Genomic DNA, 17,656 nt, shown 5'->3' on the forward strand with positions numbered 1-17,656 from the left:
ACAAGAGTCATGGGTGACAAAGGAAGATGGGGGAACCATTCCAGACTGTAGCAGCAGACACAGAACAAGTGAAGCAGTCAGGGTAAAAAGACTGAAGGAGGCCTCTGTGCAAAGGTCATGCACTACAGGATTGGTCTGGAAGGACAGCGTGTCATCCTGAGATCCTGGGACATAGTGGGAAAGACGGTAAAATTTGTATAAAGCTTGTTGGCCATGAATAGAGTCCTATTAATATTAATTTCCTGTTTTGGATCACTGGAGTTATATAAGATGTTAACATTTGAAAATCTGCTATACTGTCTGTATGACTCTTTTAGAGGGATAAAACTCATTTAAAACAAAATATTAAAGTTTTATTTTAAAAGTCTCAGACAACAGCAAGAAAAAAATAAATTCTTTTTGATGATCTAGCATAATATTATATGCGGGGTATGTATTAGGCAAGGAAATGTATTAGGCAAGGAAGCAATAGTACATGGTGGCAAATGGGCTTTGGAGCCATCCAGATCTGGGGTCAATTCTGGCCTAATGTGATGCACACTAGTTAATCTCTATAAACCTCACTTTCCTTGCCTGTGACAGGGGTGGTCATAATAACACCTATTTTACTTGACTGATTATAACTGCCAATGTTCATATCTACATAATGATTGCTTATAACCAATAAGTAATTTTTGTAAGGAGTTTACTATGAGCTCAGCCAACAGAATTCTCATCAATTGTTACTGTGATGATCGGCCACATCAATGCCTAGTTGTCTCCTTATAAACAAATCTTCCACTGTGCACTGAGTAGCCTCTTAAAGCCAGAGATGCCCATAAATTATGTTGCTAATATTTTGAGATGCCTCACTATAACTAAATACACTACATGGACATTGACACTCACAACATTTACAAAAAATGATGATTCTTTTAAACCCTGATTTATAGGCCTCTCTGAGGCAAGTAGCATCTTGTTTATTTATAATCTTGGAGACAGATCTGTGCCATAAGACGATGGTTTGTGTGTTGCCTTAAGCAGACTTAGAAGAGGCAACTTAAGCATGTGGAGATGCTGGCTTAATACTAAGTCTTAACAACACTTTTTCAAAGGGGCAAAGAGAAGCCAAACTGCCTGGTTGTCTTTTCTAAGCAGACTCTGAACCACTCAAATGTGATGACATAGATCAAATATTTGAGGTTAAGGATTGCTTGTAGGTTCATGCCTTCTCCTTTAATCCATTTTTTGAGATAAATCCAGGATAAATAATGAGCAAGCAGAGAAGGGTGAGTGTGGCTAAACATGATCCTCTTTCAGTACTAAGTCAAACTTGGAGATGTCTGGTGTTTCTCGTGAGGCATTTGTTTTATAAAAGGATGCAAGATCAAGGCTCTTCCATGGCAAATATTCCATTTATAAATAAGGGGTTCAACCATCACAAACAAAACATGCCACTATGCTGTCTCATAAATATGTCCAATAACAATCTACGGCTAAGAACAAAGGCCACATTCCTGAAGAAATCCTCTTATCTTCAAAATCTGGTCTAAGATTTCAGAAGTGCTCACTTCTGAATAGTAACCGAGAAGAGTCTCCATCCACTGAAGAGGGCAGGTCAAATTCATGCTAATTTTACCCTAAGCAGAGATGCTTTCTAATACCTTTCTGACTCCTTTCTGATCCTTATGCATCCCAATGGTGGATTCCAAAGCACCTTCATGTTTGAATCTTATCCCAGCACATCTCATTTCACTGGCAGTCACTTTTTCCACTTTTTAAAATCTTTTTTTAAAAATTATTTGTTAATTCCACTTTATTCACCTTATCTCCCCCCTGTGGTTCCCTCCCACATCCTGTCCCAAACCCTCCCTTCCTCCCCCCTCTGGACGCATGACCCTCCCCAAGTCCACTGATAGGGGAGGTCTTCTTTTCCTTCCTTCTAATCCTAGTCAATTAGGTCTCATCAGGAGTGGCTGCAGTGTCTTCTTCTGTGGCCTGGTAATGCTGCTTTCCCCCTCAGGGAGAGGTAATTAAAGAGCAGGCCAATCAGTTCATGTCAGAGACAGTCCCTGTTCCTATTACTATGGAAACCATTTGGACACTGAACTGCCATGTGCTACATCTGTGCAGGGCTCCTAGGTTATCTCCATGAATGGTACTTGGTTGGAGTATCATTCTCAGGAAAGACCCTTGTGCTCAGATTTTTTTTGTTCTGTTGCTCTCCTTGTGGAGTTCCTGTCCTCTCCAGATCTTACTGTTTCCCACTTCTTTCATAAGATTCCCTGCACTCTGCCCAAAAGTTGCCCATAAGTCTCAGCATCTGCATTGATAGTCTGCAGGGCAGAGCTTTTCAGAGGTCCTCTGTGTCAGGCTCCTTCCTTGTTCCCTCTTTTCTCCTTCTTCTGATGTCTAGCCTCTTTGCCTTTCTGGATAGGAATTGAGCATTTTAGCAAGAGTCCTCCCTCTTGATTAGTTTCTTTAGGTGTACAATTTTCGTAGGTTTGTCCTATATTATATGTCTATATGAGTGAGTATATACTGTGTGCATCTTTCGACTTCTGGGATAGCTCATTCAGGATGATCTTTTCCAGATCCCACCATTTACCTGCAAATTTCATGATTTCCTTGTTCTTATTTATTTATCTATTTATTTATTTATTTTTTATTGCTGAGTAATATTCCATTGTGTAGATATACCACAATTCCTGGATCCATTCCTCCTCCGTTGAGGGGCATCTGGTCTGGATTTTACAAATAAGGCTGCTACAAACATGGTTGAGCAAATGTCCTTATTGTGTACTTGAGAATCTTTTGGATATATGCCTAGGAGTGGTATAGCTGGATCTTGAGGAAGTGCTATTCCTAGTTGTCTGAGAAAGTGCCAGATTGCTTTCCAGAGTGGTTGTACAAGTTTACATTCCCACCAGCAGTGGAGGAGGGTTCCCCTTTCTCCACAATCTCTCCAGCATGTGTTGTCTCTTGAGTTTTTGATCTCAGCCATTCTGATGGGTGTAAGGTGAAATGTTTTGATTTGCATTTCCCTGATAGCTAATGAGTTGAGTATTTCTTTAAGTGTTTCTCTGCCATTCGATATTCCTCTGCAGAGAATTCTCTGTTTAGCTTTGTACCCCATTTTTTAATTGCATTACTTGATTTTTTGCTCTTTAACTTCTTTTGTTCTTTATATATACTGGATATTAGCCCTCTGCCAGATATAGGGTTTCCCAATCTGTAGGCTGTGTTTTGTTCTGACAACGGTGTCCTTTGCTTTACAGAAGCTTTTCAGTTTCATGAGGTCCCATTTATTGATTGTTGCTCTTAGAGCCTGTGCTGTTGGTGTTATGTTCAGGAAGTTGTCTCCTGTGCCAATGAGTTCAAGGCTCTTCCCCACTTTTTCTTCTATGCGGTTTAGTGTGTCTGGTTTTATGTTGAGGTCTTTGATCCACTTGGACTTTAGTTTTGTCCAAGGTGATAAGTATGGATCTATTTGCATTTTTCTGCATGTGGACATCCAGTTAGATCAGCACCATTTGTTGAAGATGCTGTCTTTTTTTCATTGAATGGTTTTGTCATCTTTTTCAAAAATCAGGTGTCCATAAGTGTGTGGATTTATGTCACGGTCTTCTATTTGATTCCACTGATTCACCAGTCTGTTTCTATGCCAGTACCATGCAGTTTTTATAACTGTTGCTCTATTGTACAGCTTGAGATCAGGAATGGAGATACCTCCAGAAGATCTTTTACTGTAAAGGATTGTTTTAGCAATTCTAGGTTTCTTGTTGTTCCATATGAAGTTGAGAATTTTTCTTTCAAGGTCTGTAAAGAATTGTGTTGGTAATTTGATGGAAATTGCATTGAATCTGTAGATTGGCAGCCACTTTTAACTGTAGCTAAGATGCAGTGTATGAGCCAGCATCAGCCAAAACATTGTCCCCATCCTGATCACAGTCACCCAACCTCCCATTTCATCCTCTAGCCTCAGAAACAGACTGTTCATTAAGAGAGAGCAACAGAACCAACAAATCTGGGCACAGGAGTCTTTTCTGAGACTGATATTCTAACCAAGGACCATTCATGGATATAACCTAGAATCCCTGCTCAGACATAGCCCATGGCAGCTCAGTGTCCAAGTGGGTACCCCAGTAAGGGAACAGGGACTATCTCTGACATGAATTCAGTGGCTGGCTCTTTGATCACCTCCCCCTGAGGGGGGAGCAGCCTTGCCGGGCCACAGAGGAGGACAATGCAGCCAATCCTGATGAGACCTGATGAGCTAGGGTCAGATGGGAGGGGAGGAGGACCTCCCCTTTCAGTGAACTTGGAGAGGGGCATGGGAGGAGATGAGGGAGTGAGGGTGGATTGGGAGGGAATAAGTGAGGAGGCTACAGCTGGGATACAAAGTAAATAAACTGTAATAATATAAAAATAAAAATTTAATAATGAAAAAAAGATTCATCTTCATCTTGGGTCCTGATTAGAAGCTTTCTGATTCTCACTTTCCTTCCTTTCATTTCATTTTATTCTACCTATTGCTTTCATTGTTTCAGAGAGGGTCTTGTCCAGTATCCCAGGTAAGTCAGGAACTCATTTTTCAGCCCAGGATAGGTTCCAATTTGTGGCAATTCTCCTTCCTCAGATCCCCAATAGCACTCTCTTATTGTCTAGTATTTTTGCTCACAGTTCAGTTAAATTTGAGAAAGAAAAAGTTGACTGTGTCCTGTGAGCCATTAAGATAAGAAGCTCCATATGTAGATGAATTCTGCTATATAAATGATGTGTGTCATAAATAGGGCATAAATTTTCACTGAATCAGCAAATAGTACTATATTCTTTGTTACTTCAGTAAAAGTACATCTTGAGTAACTCAAGTGTAAGTAGTTCCTGTAAACTGCAAAATAAACATGAAAATCTTCATTTATAAAACAAAAGGACTAATTATTTCAGATTGTATTCATAATTCTGTTGCTATTGAGGATCAGTCAGTAATTTCACCAATGTATTAACCAGGCATTCTGAGGGGCTGGCATAGTATTACAATGGACAAGATCTACTTCCTGCTGTGGCTTGAAGATAACAATTTTCTTAAGTTACCTAGGGCTGCTTTTTGTAGTTTGAGTCTTACACAATCATAACACCTGGACTTAATTTGGAAATTTTATTTCTGAGTCATTTTCAGATATAACATATCATTTGTTATTCAGATTACATACATGGAGAAACGACTGGTGAGTCATGTGACCAAGATCAAAACTGAAGCTTCAGTAAGAAGAAAAATCCTTTGATTTACGGGCATGTTCTTTCTTCTTTGCCATAATCAGTAAGCTTTCCTTGGGGATGCAATTAACTGTTGGAATTGTGTTTTATTTACTTCCTACACTATTCAACTTGTGGGCACTCCTGTTGCATAAGATAAAGGAGTCCCTGGGAGAGGAAAACAATAGAAGCAGTAGTTGCTTAGTATACATTTGGCCAACAGATATTCTGTGAGAGCCAGGCACAACACACTGAGCTACTAAGCACTGTGAGAACAGTGAAGCTTACACAGTCCTTGCCCTTGTTGTGTGGAGTCCTATTGAAGCGCTGATTGGTGCTACACAATATGGGAAGCTTGGCTGACCAGATGCAGCACACACTCTGCTTCCCCAAAATGTTTACATTCATCAGGACACAGAATTGAATCTCTTAGCTTGCCTCAATCAGTTTTACACTGGCTGAAATCTATCAGCTTTACTTTTCCTCTTCACGCTCCAGGCAGTATCCCATTCTTTTAAATAACTCTTGCAAATCACACTTCATTCAGAGGTAAGCTCCAACACTACCTTAGACTAAGATCCTGACAGATCTTCAGCAGTCCTTTAAGTTTGCTAAATATGTCCTCCCCAAAGCAGCAGACAGTTGTCTTTGTTAGGTTGTCGGTGGTACAGGACAGGGCTAGATGTATGAACACCACAGAATACTTCCTTAGGAATACAGTCTGGGTAAATGGGGGATCTTAGTATGCCCAAGCTTCTGCTCTTTTGCCTTTAGGGTCAACAGAAGTATATAAAGATTTCTAACTTTTTTCAGAACATGAAACTAGCTTAATAAAAAAAGAATAATAATGTAGCAAGCAGATTAAACAGTAAAACTTGATGATGGCACTTGCAGAAAGGGTGTCTGAAAGACAAATATAATGGCATATGCCTGCAATCCCAGCTCTTGGGAGGTAGAAGAAGTAAGATCAAATGTTCAAGGCCATCCTGAAGAAAAGAAAGAATATTTGACAAATAGACTGAATGCTCAATCAACTCATAATACCATCTTGTCAACTGAAGAAATGCACAGCTTTGTAGACTGGCTTAATGACATTGTTAACATTTTAACAAAAGAGCAATTTGTACAGGGAATCTTTTCATATATAGGTACTGTTAATATGGATGGACTGCTGGATGACTGGAGAAAGCAAGGAAAAAATCATAAGATTTTTTATACACATTACATTTCTGAAGTACCACAGATGAGGGGAAGATGATCACAAAATGCAAAATGCAGAAGAGCAGTGATTAAAATTCTGTGTATGACTTCATCACAGAGCCTTTGCTATAGACCCTCACAGCATTCATATCAACATTAAGGGGTAGATGTTTCTATTTGTAAAAGTACATAAGAAAGGAGTGAAAAAAACTGTTGCTATCCAGAATGAAGTTGGAGGCCATGTCAGCATCTAAAACATTCACTTATTGCACATGGCTAAGAGCTTCTAATCTGCACAAAGGCAAATGTGGCCTTTTAAATCCAGCCATGTAATATAATCCTTCTGTGTGGTTAGGCCACTTAACTATGAAAGTCTCAGTTTCTCTATCTGAATGGTTGAATTGTTGACCATTCTTGGTATTCATTCTTTTTTTATTTATTATCTAACAAACACAGTTTATTGCAAATATTAATTTAAACACTAATAATGATTAATTTTATTAATAATTGATATTATGTGTATATGTATGTACATGTGAGTGCAGGTACCTACAGATTTCAGAACAGGATGCCAGACCTCTTGGAGCTGGATTTCGAGTCACAATGTGGGTACTGACAACTGAACTCATGTCCTCTGCAAGAGCAGGACTTACTCTTAGCTGCTGAGCCATCTCTCCAGTCTCACCCATATTCATTCTTTTGCTGTGCTATTTTCCAAGTCTTCTCCAGGGGAACTAATGCAGTGTACTAAGCAACTAAGCTATATAAATGCTAAGCTTTAGTCACGTGGCTTGCTTCGGCTAATGAGATATTAACAAGCATGTGACAGGCAGAGTGTTGGAATGGACTTACCTGGCTTATTCAAAGCTTGTACCCCTGAGATAGCCTACTAAATACAACCAGCCCACCATATTGAAGGAGGAGGTACATGGAGGAGCTGGCCTGCTCCAGTTACCCCATCCAAAGCCAGGCTAGATTACATATCAGTGAGCTGAACTCTACATAGTGTTGATCAGTTCAACCAAGATCAGCAGATCTACTTAGTCCAATATGACAGCTGTATAAACAAGTTCTTTGTGTATGTCCATGAGGTGCTATGAGCTTTTTCTGTTACACAGCATTGGTGTTATGGTAAATAACTGACACTTGATATTAGTACTTATCAACTATTCATTTGCCTTAGAATAAGTGATTGAACAGTTACAGAATATGCAAATATATGGAAATTCATCTGTGAATCTAAGACAATATCTTTCACTGCCTATTCCAAAATCATGTCATTTGCCAGTTTTTTTTTTTTTTTGTGAAGGACCATGATAATGATTCAATTATATATATATATATATTTTTTTTTAATTTAAATTTATTTTTTAATTTATTCACTTTACATCTACATAGCATCCTGGCCCACCCTTCCTCCCTTCTCTCTTCCATCTCCCTCCCCTACTCCTCAGAAAGGAGAGCCCTTGTACCCTACCAACTGACCCCAGCCTATCAAGTCTTATTAGGACTGGCTGCATCCTGATCCTCTGTGGCCTGTAAGGCTGCCCCACCAGGGGAAAGTGAGGAACAAGCAACAGAATCCATGTTAGAAACTGTCCCTGCTTCTATTACTAGGACGCCCACATGGAGACTGAGCTGCCTATCTGCCACATCTGAGCAGGGGTAGGTCCTCTCCAGGCATGGTCCTTGGCTAGTGCATCAGACTCCACAGCACCCCCTGGGCCCAGATTTGTTAGCTCTGTTGGTCTGCTTGTGGAGCTCCTGTTCCCTCCAGGTCCTTCTGTCCCCTCTCACCCTTCTTTCATAAGACTCCCTGCATGCAGCAAGCCAATAGCCAACATCAAATTAAATGGAGAGAAATTCAAAGCAATTCCACTAAATTCAGGGACAAGACGAGGCTGCCCACTCTCTTCATGTCTCTTCAACATAGCACTTGAAGTCCTACCTAGAGCAGTAAGATAAAAAAAGGATATTAAGGGGATACAAATTGGAAAGGAAGAAGTTCAAGTATCACTATTTACAGATGATATGACAGTATACACGAGTGACCCCAAAAATTCTCCCAGGAAATTCCTACAGCTGACAAACACCTTCAGCAAAGTGTCTGTATACAAATTTAACTAAAAAAAAAAAAAATCCTGTATACAAATGACAAATGGGTTGAGAAATAAATTAGGGGAAAAACACCCATCACAATAGACACAAAATACATAAAATATCTTGGTTTAACTCTAATCAAGCAAGTGAAAGACCTGTATGACAAGAACTTCTAGTCTCTGAAGAAAGAAACTGAAGATATCAGAAGATGGAAAGATCTACCGTGCTCATGGTAGGATAAACAAAGTAAAAATGGGCATCTTACCAAGAGTAATCTACAGACTCAAAGCAAGCCCCATCAAAATACCAACACAATTCTTTACAGACCTTGAAAGAACAACTCTCAATTTCATATGGAAAAACAAAAAGCCCAGAATAGCTAAAACAATCTGGTACAATAAAAGATCTTTAGGAGGTATCTCCATCAATTATATATTTAAGCTCGTAAGTATCCTAAGCTCTGTTCTCACAAAGTAAGTAGTTCATTTTCTCCTACAAGAGTCACATTGTTAAGTATTTTTAAAACAAAACAACCTCCCCCCCCCATCCACCAACCCACACCCAAGGACCTTCAAATCCAGTCTGCTGAGAGAAGCTGGAGCCTGGCTTAATGACTAAACCTGAGTTACAGGTTTTGCTGCAGGGAAGGGATGGGCAGGAAGCAGTGCTCACCGCTGTCCTCTTTGCTGTTTTTCCATATGGGCAATCCTCTTGAGGTGGTTTAGTATGATGGAAAATGGGAGCTCTGCAGTCTAAATTCTGGCTCTGCCCCTCTGTGATTTTGAGCAGGTTAAACTTTGTAGACCTGAATTACCTCATTCCTTGAATGAGAATAAAAATAGAGACCTCCTCAGGTTGCTGCAAGGATCATATAAAGTTATAGCTGCAAAGCCCTTGCAGCTGTAATAAACAGTCAATAAATACCTGAGATCATTAGCTACTTCTCAGTTGAGTCTGAGGTCTTGCAGCTCCATTTCCAGCTTTGCCAGATTTCATGGATTGCACTGCTGTCTATGTTGGGCAAGCCTAAAATGACTTGATTGAAAATAGATCACTGGCACTGTAGCTGTCATAGATACAGATCAGCTCCGATTTCACAGTCCAGTGGAGGAAGAGCCACACTTGATGACATAAAAGGAGAATTTGGATAAATGCCAAGAATGATTTTTTTCCCCATGGATTCTAAGCCATCTCACTCAGCCTCTTAGAAAAAAGGAGAGTCCAAAAACTTTCAACTTCACGAAGTAACTCAGCCCATTATCACACAGACTAAGCAAATGGCCTTTACCTAGCCAATAAGCGCACACTGACAGACTATCCTTCCTGTTAGACACCAGTGTCCTTGCTGTTTGAACTATTTCTTACCGATTTAACTGATAAAGGAACCTATAGCCTACTCTTAGTGTTGCTCTATTTCTCAAGTAGCAATCAGGAGAGAAGCTACCAAATTATACCTCCTTCTTCATGGAGCCACATCCTGGTCTTTGTATCTCTTCTCTACTCCCCCTGATATCAAGGAGATGGCTGTTCAACTTCTCAGAGCCTTGGCAAGTTCTCTTTCTGTGGGCCCCAGATACTTGCATAAGTGAAGGCATTAACGCCAATGCCACAGACATTCTCAATTGTCATCTTGAATCTTCCTCAGCTAATGCTATACAACCCCGCAGGATGAACAGTGAGTACCAGATGAAAGTGAGGCCCAAATCACATGCCAACACTATAAAATTCCTGAAATCACTGCCACCTTATAAAACTTAACAATACAAACTTTCTCCCATTATCGATTCAATCTGCTGCTTCCACAGGCAAACCTCAGTCCCGAGTTTGGCTCTACTTGTTTCCCTTCCCTGGCTCAGTATGTCACAGGCAAAGATGGCAGTTGGGGATCTGGTAGCTAGGGGCCTCTGGCAGCTGTGCCCTGGGCTGCTTGCCAGTATAATATGACTATAGACTTAACACCTCCAATCACTGATTATTTAAACACCATGTCTCATTTCTATTCTCTAGACTACCTACGGGTCAGAAGTACATATGAGAATATCACAGTGTCAGTCTTCAACCCCCAAAATTCGGAAGCACAAACCAGATTCCAGTTCACAATGTAAACACTGCTTTCCATCGGATGGCAGTTCCCAAGCAGAACAGGCTTTCCCAGAGCCCAGCAATGCTCAGACTCCACAACTCTCACGGGAGTGCCAGGATGCAGAGACGCAGGGCTGCCCCAGGCCTGCAGGAAAACAAATGAAGGGAACAGCCATTCCCTTACAATTCATGGCACAATACAGACATGGAGACTGTGCCAACTGTTTAAAACAAGACTTGGGAAGTCAAGTTGGTGGGAGAGAGAGCATCTTCATCAAGACATGAATTGTGCCAAGCGTTCCTTACTGAACTTTGCCCACATAACTGAACTTACATGCACAATGAAAATGGCCACTTAAAAGCAAATACTTGAGATGATCAGCCACATGGACTGCCTGCCCCACTGTTGCCAGGAGTAATCACCACGAGGAGATAACGCCATTGGTATTTGAATTTAAATGTTACAATAATAATAAAGCCTACGGTTGCCCTCAGGTTAGTTTATAATAAAAATAACTTCTCAACCCTGGAAAACTTATCCAGTTTCTTTCTCCTTCTCATTCTCCACTTAATGACTGAAGTTATTATTTCCATGGTGGTCTCCAAAACCACATTTGGTTTCTATGTAGCTTGGCATGTCACCTCCAGCAATTTCACCGGCTGACTTTCCCTCTCAAGAGACTATGATTAAAATATCAATCCAGTTTCTGGACTAATTTAGCAAAAGAGTTATATAAATATCTAACACAGAACTTCTTCATGAGTGTCCCCTTCTTTCATGTTTCAAAGCAAAGCTACCAAAGTGGAAACAAACATTATGTATCTCCGTGCCCCTCCTGGTTGTCCTTCCGGGCATCTCAAGCCTGAGAATGAGAGCCTGTAAGCCCAAGTCCCACATGTAGGCTTCCACTGAGCAGAAATGAACTGGAGAACATCTGGAATCTAAGCCATGTTACCTTGGCTGCCCAGCAGTCTGGTAGTGGTGGCCTCTGCAAAAGAGGAGGCATCAGACAAGCGGGCTTGCTCGGTAATCCAAAAGGACAGCATCCTTTGGTAGTGCTAATTCACTGATTTGTCCTGCTGCCTGGAAACCATCCAGAAATGCAAATCCATCACTCAGCAAGCATTTACTGAAGCTGCCTCTGGGCCTAGTATTGGGCTAAATCCTCGCTTTTGAGCAGCTTACAATCTAATCACTGTAATTAGAGACCAATTGAGTATTAAACTCTGTGACACTAAATAGGGGTTTGAAGCAAACGATCACTGTGGGCCGGGGTATTTGGGAGAGATCTCATAGAGATTGTGAGCTTTTGAGAAAAATAACACTCAGGTTTGAGAAAAACAATGCTCAGGTTTGCACCATTGATGACAAGCTTAGATAAAAGAACACTGGCAGTGTGTGGGGTTTACCTGGGGAGGGGACCCAACAGAAAAGGCAGATGTTGGCTCTCCTGGTGTTCCGCCCAGAATTCCTCATCACAAAGGGAATGGAATTTTTCTCAGGTCAAAAGGAAATTTGGGGAGGGGAGTCAGAGAGATGGCTCCTCCGGTGACTCTCGACTGCCTGCAACTCAGTCTCCAAGGACACCCAATCCATGAGCACCGGCACACAGGTGCACATAGATAACACAGTTTACCTACACACAGATAAACACAGACAGACATGCAACTAGAATTTTTTAAAAGGAAATACAGTCTCTCCTGAAACCATTTATCATGTGAGTCATGATGTTGACATTGCTGGAAAAAAAAATTAGACATCCTTAATTTATTTTAGTCTCTGTATAGAAATATCATTGAAGGTGATTACTTCCTACCAATGCCAGCATAGGCTCTAGGCAAAGATGAAGGCATGCTGCTTCAAAGTCTGGATGGGCTATCCCCCAAAGGGCAAAAGGGACATGGGAGGAGATCCCTGGAAAAGGATCAACACAACAGAGCAGCAATAGTGTATCTGTTCCAAGAATTGTCAAAAGCTGACTTCTGGGGTTCAATTTAAGTAATTAATGTAAATAGTAATAGTTTATTTTCTTTTAATTATTAACTTTGCATTTATCTGAATATTTCCAATAAACTATGAGCAATATGTGACAAAAGCCCATCTGATGAATGTTGTGTCGAGTGGTTTCTATTTACTTTTAACTTGTCTAAAAAAATAAAAGCCAGAAAGATTTGACACTAGTAACTGTTGTTAAAGAGGATGAATGCTCGAAAACCTTTTAACATACTTGTAAATAAAACACATCTATTCTAAATACACATAAAATGGTGCATTATCTTTTCTCCTTGCTACTCTTAAATATATAAAGGAATAACAGTTGAAGCCAAAATAAATATTTTAGTGTCTCCAATCTCACTTCCGCATTTATAAACAAACTTTTCAACAGCCATGGTAACCAGGAAAAGCTGCGCAGTGAGCCATTACCCAGCTGCAAAGTCATAGAACTTGAATGAGCACTGTGGATAGCCAACCTAGTCATCTTTCCTACCCTTGATTGGGAGACAAGAAATGCTTCCTAAAGGGCCAGCAGTGTGAGCCATCGACCTGTGTCCTTGCAGCACCAAACCCACCCCAGACAGAAACAAATGCGAGTGGCTAGGACCCCTGGAAGATGTATTGAAATTGTATTTTCATATTAGGTTCACAAGTCTCCAAATAGTATTCATTTTTTAAACCACTTAGAAGTGTAAAAATGTTATTCAAAACAGGCACTAGGGTAGATTTTTCTCCATGGATCATACGTTCTGGGTCTCTTCTCTAGATATCAGTTTATGCGCTCAATTTATTAAAAGAAAAATTTACACGGACACTTGTGAAAATGGAAAAGATAACTTTATTCAGGATTACAGTTGTATCAGCACTATTGAATTTGTAGTGGACTTGAGATTGCCCTCAAGTCCAGACATAAAAATACCTAGGGCTGGAGAGAAAGCTCAGAGGTTAGGAGCACTGGTTGCTCTTTCAGAGGTCCTGAGTTCAATTCCCAGTAACCTCATAGTGGCTCACAACCATCTATAATGAGATCTAGTGCCCTCTTTGGCATGCAGGTATACATGCAGGCAGAACACTGTATACATAATAAATAAATCTTTTAAAATAATAATAATCAGGGCTTTTATAACCAACAAGCAGGATGAAGAAGTGTGGGTGGGATGGAAAGAGGAGACAACAGAATAAGGATGGTGTAACTGTTGACCTATGAGTCCTGCTGAAGGTAAGGCAAGGCCATTTACATCAGTTATAGGGGTGAAAATTTTTGCTTCCTATTTTTAGGGGTGGTGCTCTAAAGACTGTTAATAGGATTCTTATAAAAAGCTATGCAGGCCTAGCAGGCAACACAGCCAATTTTTCAGCCTGGTTAAGAGGGCTTGGAACCCGACCAAAGCCTGGCCAATCCCAGCCTTTGTCAAATCTCATGACAAAGGTTGCTTACCAGCTGGAAAAGTCCATTTGAAAATCCGGTGAATATGACACATAACCCCCTCTTACGAGCTCAGCACACAAAAATGTAGGATCCTACAGCTGTCAAGCGTTCACCACAACTCACGCCCACCCAACCCATAACAACAACATCACCCATCAGGCCTTCCCTCACGCCACACAATTAGCACCCTGTGACATAAGGAAAGAGCTGGCAGTTGTGTCTGCACGAATGAAGTCAAGGCAGTCTCAGTCCTTTGCCAAAAGGCAGGGAAATCAATTGCTGATGTCTCCTCTTCTCAAGCCTATACGAGGTCAGCTGATGTGAAACAGCCGTGCAGGACCGGCTTTGGCCTGATCTGAGCTTTTAAAACAGAGAATCTACACTACTTTTAAAACAGACGAAAAAAAAAATAGCTTCTGCTTTTACCTACACTCAAGTGGTACTTAAAATGTTTTATGTCAAGATGTCTCTATGGAAACACACACACACAGAAAACTTGTTTTTTATGACCAGCGATTAGCAGCCTAAAATCCAATGTCCTATTGTATTACCATAGGCCATCTGTGATGTCGGAAATATCGCAGACCATTTTTCCACATCCCTATTAGTTATAATGAAATTTACATGATTATTTCTTTTACTGAGAAGGAAGTCAAGAGTGAAAGTACTTAGTGTTGGAGCTTTCTTTCGATTTTTTTACTGACAGTGTGCTGTTTAAAATATTACTAGAAAAAATTTATGAATTTTGGAACACACAATAAAAAGGAGAAATGAGATCAAATAATTTAACAGCTGCTTTTGAATTTATATAATGAATTTTCCTTCCCTCCATCAGTGTCAAACATATTTTCTTATAAACATGCTATGATTTCTTCTCCCCCAGACTGCTCATTCACTGAAACAGAGAGGGAGAAAACCAAATACACAGTGAATAAATCAGACATCTTAGCCAAGTGACCAAAATTAGTGTCACCTATGGAGTCTGCTAGCCTTTGTGTGCCTCCAGATAAAAGAGCACCAGATAAGCAGAGCACTCTGCAGTGATGGTGCAGGAGGACAGGTATGAAGAGTGTCAGTGGAGGGAGGTGTGGTTCCAGTGGGAGAGCACACGTGGCCTGGGCCAGGCCCTGAGTCCGATGCTGAACCCTGTGAAAGGAAACGGTAAGTAATATGAACGGCAAACGAAATGTTCTAGGTTAGAAGGAGACAAAAATACAAGACAGCCAAGTCCAACTTAGCCCTCGGATGGAACTGGATTTTCAGTGCTGGAGGAAGTTCTCTACAGGGTTTAGCTTGGCCGAGCGGAGGAACGGGAAAACTGATGCTGGATTAAAACACACTAGCATCCACTGGCTGCATCTTTGATTACTGAGTGCCGAAGGCCCAGGACAGCACTCTCTACATAAACAGGGAACTGCTTCAGGGTAAAACACCAGGAGGAAATAGGATGCAGTTTTCCAAAACAAAACAAAACAAAACAAAAGAAAGGGCTATGGAGATAGCTCAGTTGCTGGAGTGCTTGCTTAGCATTCATGAAGGCCAGAGACTGACTCCTCAGCACTCATAAAATGGGCTCAGTGGCAATCAACTGTAATCCCAGCACTCCTCAGAAATTCAAGGTCACACTCAGCTGCCCAGATGCCCCTCAGTGGAGGAATGGATGCAGAAATTGTGGTACATCTACACAATGGAATATTACTCAGCAATAAAAAAACAAGGAAATTATGAAATTTGCAGGTAAATGGTGGGATCTGGAAAAGATCATCCTGAGTGAGCTATCCCAGAAGCAGAAAGACACACACGGTATATACTCACTCATATATACATATAATATAGGATAAATCTACTAAAATCTGTACACCTAATGAAACTAATCAAGAGGGAGGACTCTTGCTAAAATGCTCAATTCCTATCCAGAAAGGCAAAGAGGATGGACATCAGAAGAAGGAGAAAAGAGGGAACATGTCAGGAGCCTGATTCAGAGGACCTCTGAAAAGGTCTGCCCTGCAGACTATCAATGCAGATGCTTAGATTTATGGGCAACCTTTGGGCAGAGTGCAGGGAATCTTATGAAAGAAGTGGGAAACAGTAAGATCTGGAGAGGACAGGAACTCCATAAGGAGAACAACAGAACCAAAAAATCTGAGCACAGGGGTCTTTCCTGAGACTGATATTCCAACCAAGGACTATGCATGGAGATAACCTAAGACCCCTGCACAGATGTAGCCCATGGCAGTTCAGTATCCAAGTGGGTTCCATTGTAATAGGAATAGGGACTGTCTCTGACATGAACTGATTGGCTTGCTCTTTAATTACCTCCCCCTGAGGGGGAAGCAGCATTACCAGGCCACAGAAGAAGACATTGCAGCCACTCCTGATGAGTCCTAATTGACTAGGATCAGAAGGAAGGAAAAGAAGTCCTCCCCTATCAGTGGACTTGGGGAGGGGCATGCATGCAGAGGGTGGGGGAAGGGAGGGATTGGGACGGGAGGAGGGAGAGAACCACAGGGGAGATACAAAGTGAATAAAGTATAATTAATAAAGAAAAAAAAACCCAAAACATAAATGGAGGTCTTAAAAAAATAAACCATCTTGCCTACATATGGGTCACTGGCTATTTTTTCCATATGTCACATGTACAACATATGAGGTGCAAAGATATCTTCGCCAAACCTTTTATTGTCAGTCACTGAAGCCTGTCATACCAAGTCACCTGCCGACACACACCCACTCTCAGGAGCTTGCTACAGAACCCAGCAAACACTGGCTACCTCAGCGGCGTACTTTGCTGGCTACCTCAGCGGCGTACATGTAATCATCTCCCGCTTCTCTTAACAGGGCAGTGGCTCTACAGCCTGTCTGTGTCCTACACCTTCCTAACTATCTCATGTACAAAGCACAACTCACCTTTGGTCTCTTCGGCAGGCTCAACCAGTTTTGTCCTGCTGGATATACGCTTGAGTGTAAACATGTCTGACATGTTCTACGCTGTGGTGAGACTGCTGGAGAGCACAGCACTCGACAGTTTCGGTGTGCACACGGTTCCTCATCGTCATGCGGACACTGTGTCTGCAGACTTCCACAGTGATCCTGCACAGGCACAGTGGCAGTGCTGGTCCCTAATCTACGACAATCCAAAGTGATCTCCCCAGAGGAAGCTACGTTCAAAAATTCTACCAGTGCCTGGAAAGAGAACTTTAAAGGTGGTAAGTGGACTTTAGGCCGTTCAGCCCTACTCAGGAAGCAGGAAATGCCACTTAGCCACCTGCTAAAATCAGAAAGGGAAAATGTGCACACTGCCCTATTTTCTGGAATTATCTCTCTGCTTCTGAAGCAGTGTGTGTCTCTGGGATAAAACGCCCTCATGTTATTTCTGGCTCTATGCTTTTACCTTAGGTTTTTTTTGTTGTTTTGTTTTTGTTTTCTCCCTAAATTCATACTAACCAGTTTCAAAGCTTTACCATGAACCCACTGGTTGTCAGACAGACAGAATAATCTGGTGGTGCTCTACAAAGGAAAGCACCCAGATTTTGTTTTGCCTAGAGGTAATACCCAGAAAGTGATATGCATTCAGTAAGGGTAATGATGTCTGCTTTCAGGGACGCACAGGAGCC

The sequence above is a fragment of the Meriones unguiculatus genome, chromosome 3 (assembly GCF_030254825.1).
Source record: "Meriones unguiculatus strain TT.TT164.6M chromosome 3, Bangor_MerUng_6.1, whole genome shotgun sequence".
Lineage (NCBI taxonomy): Eukaryota > Metazoa > Chordata > Mammalia > Rodentia > Muridae > Meriones > Meriones unguiculatus.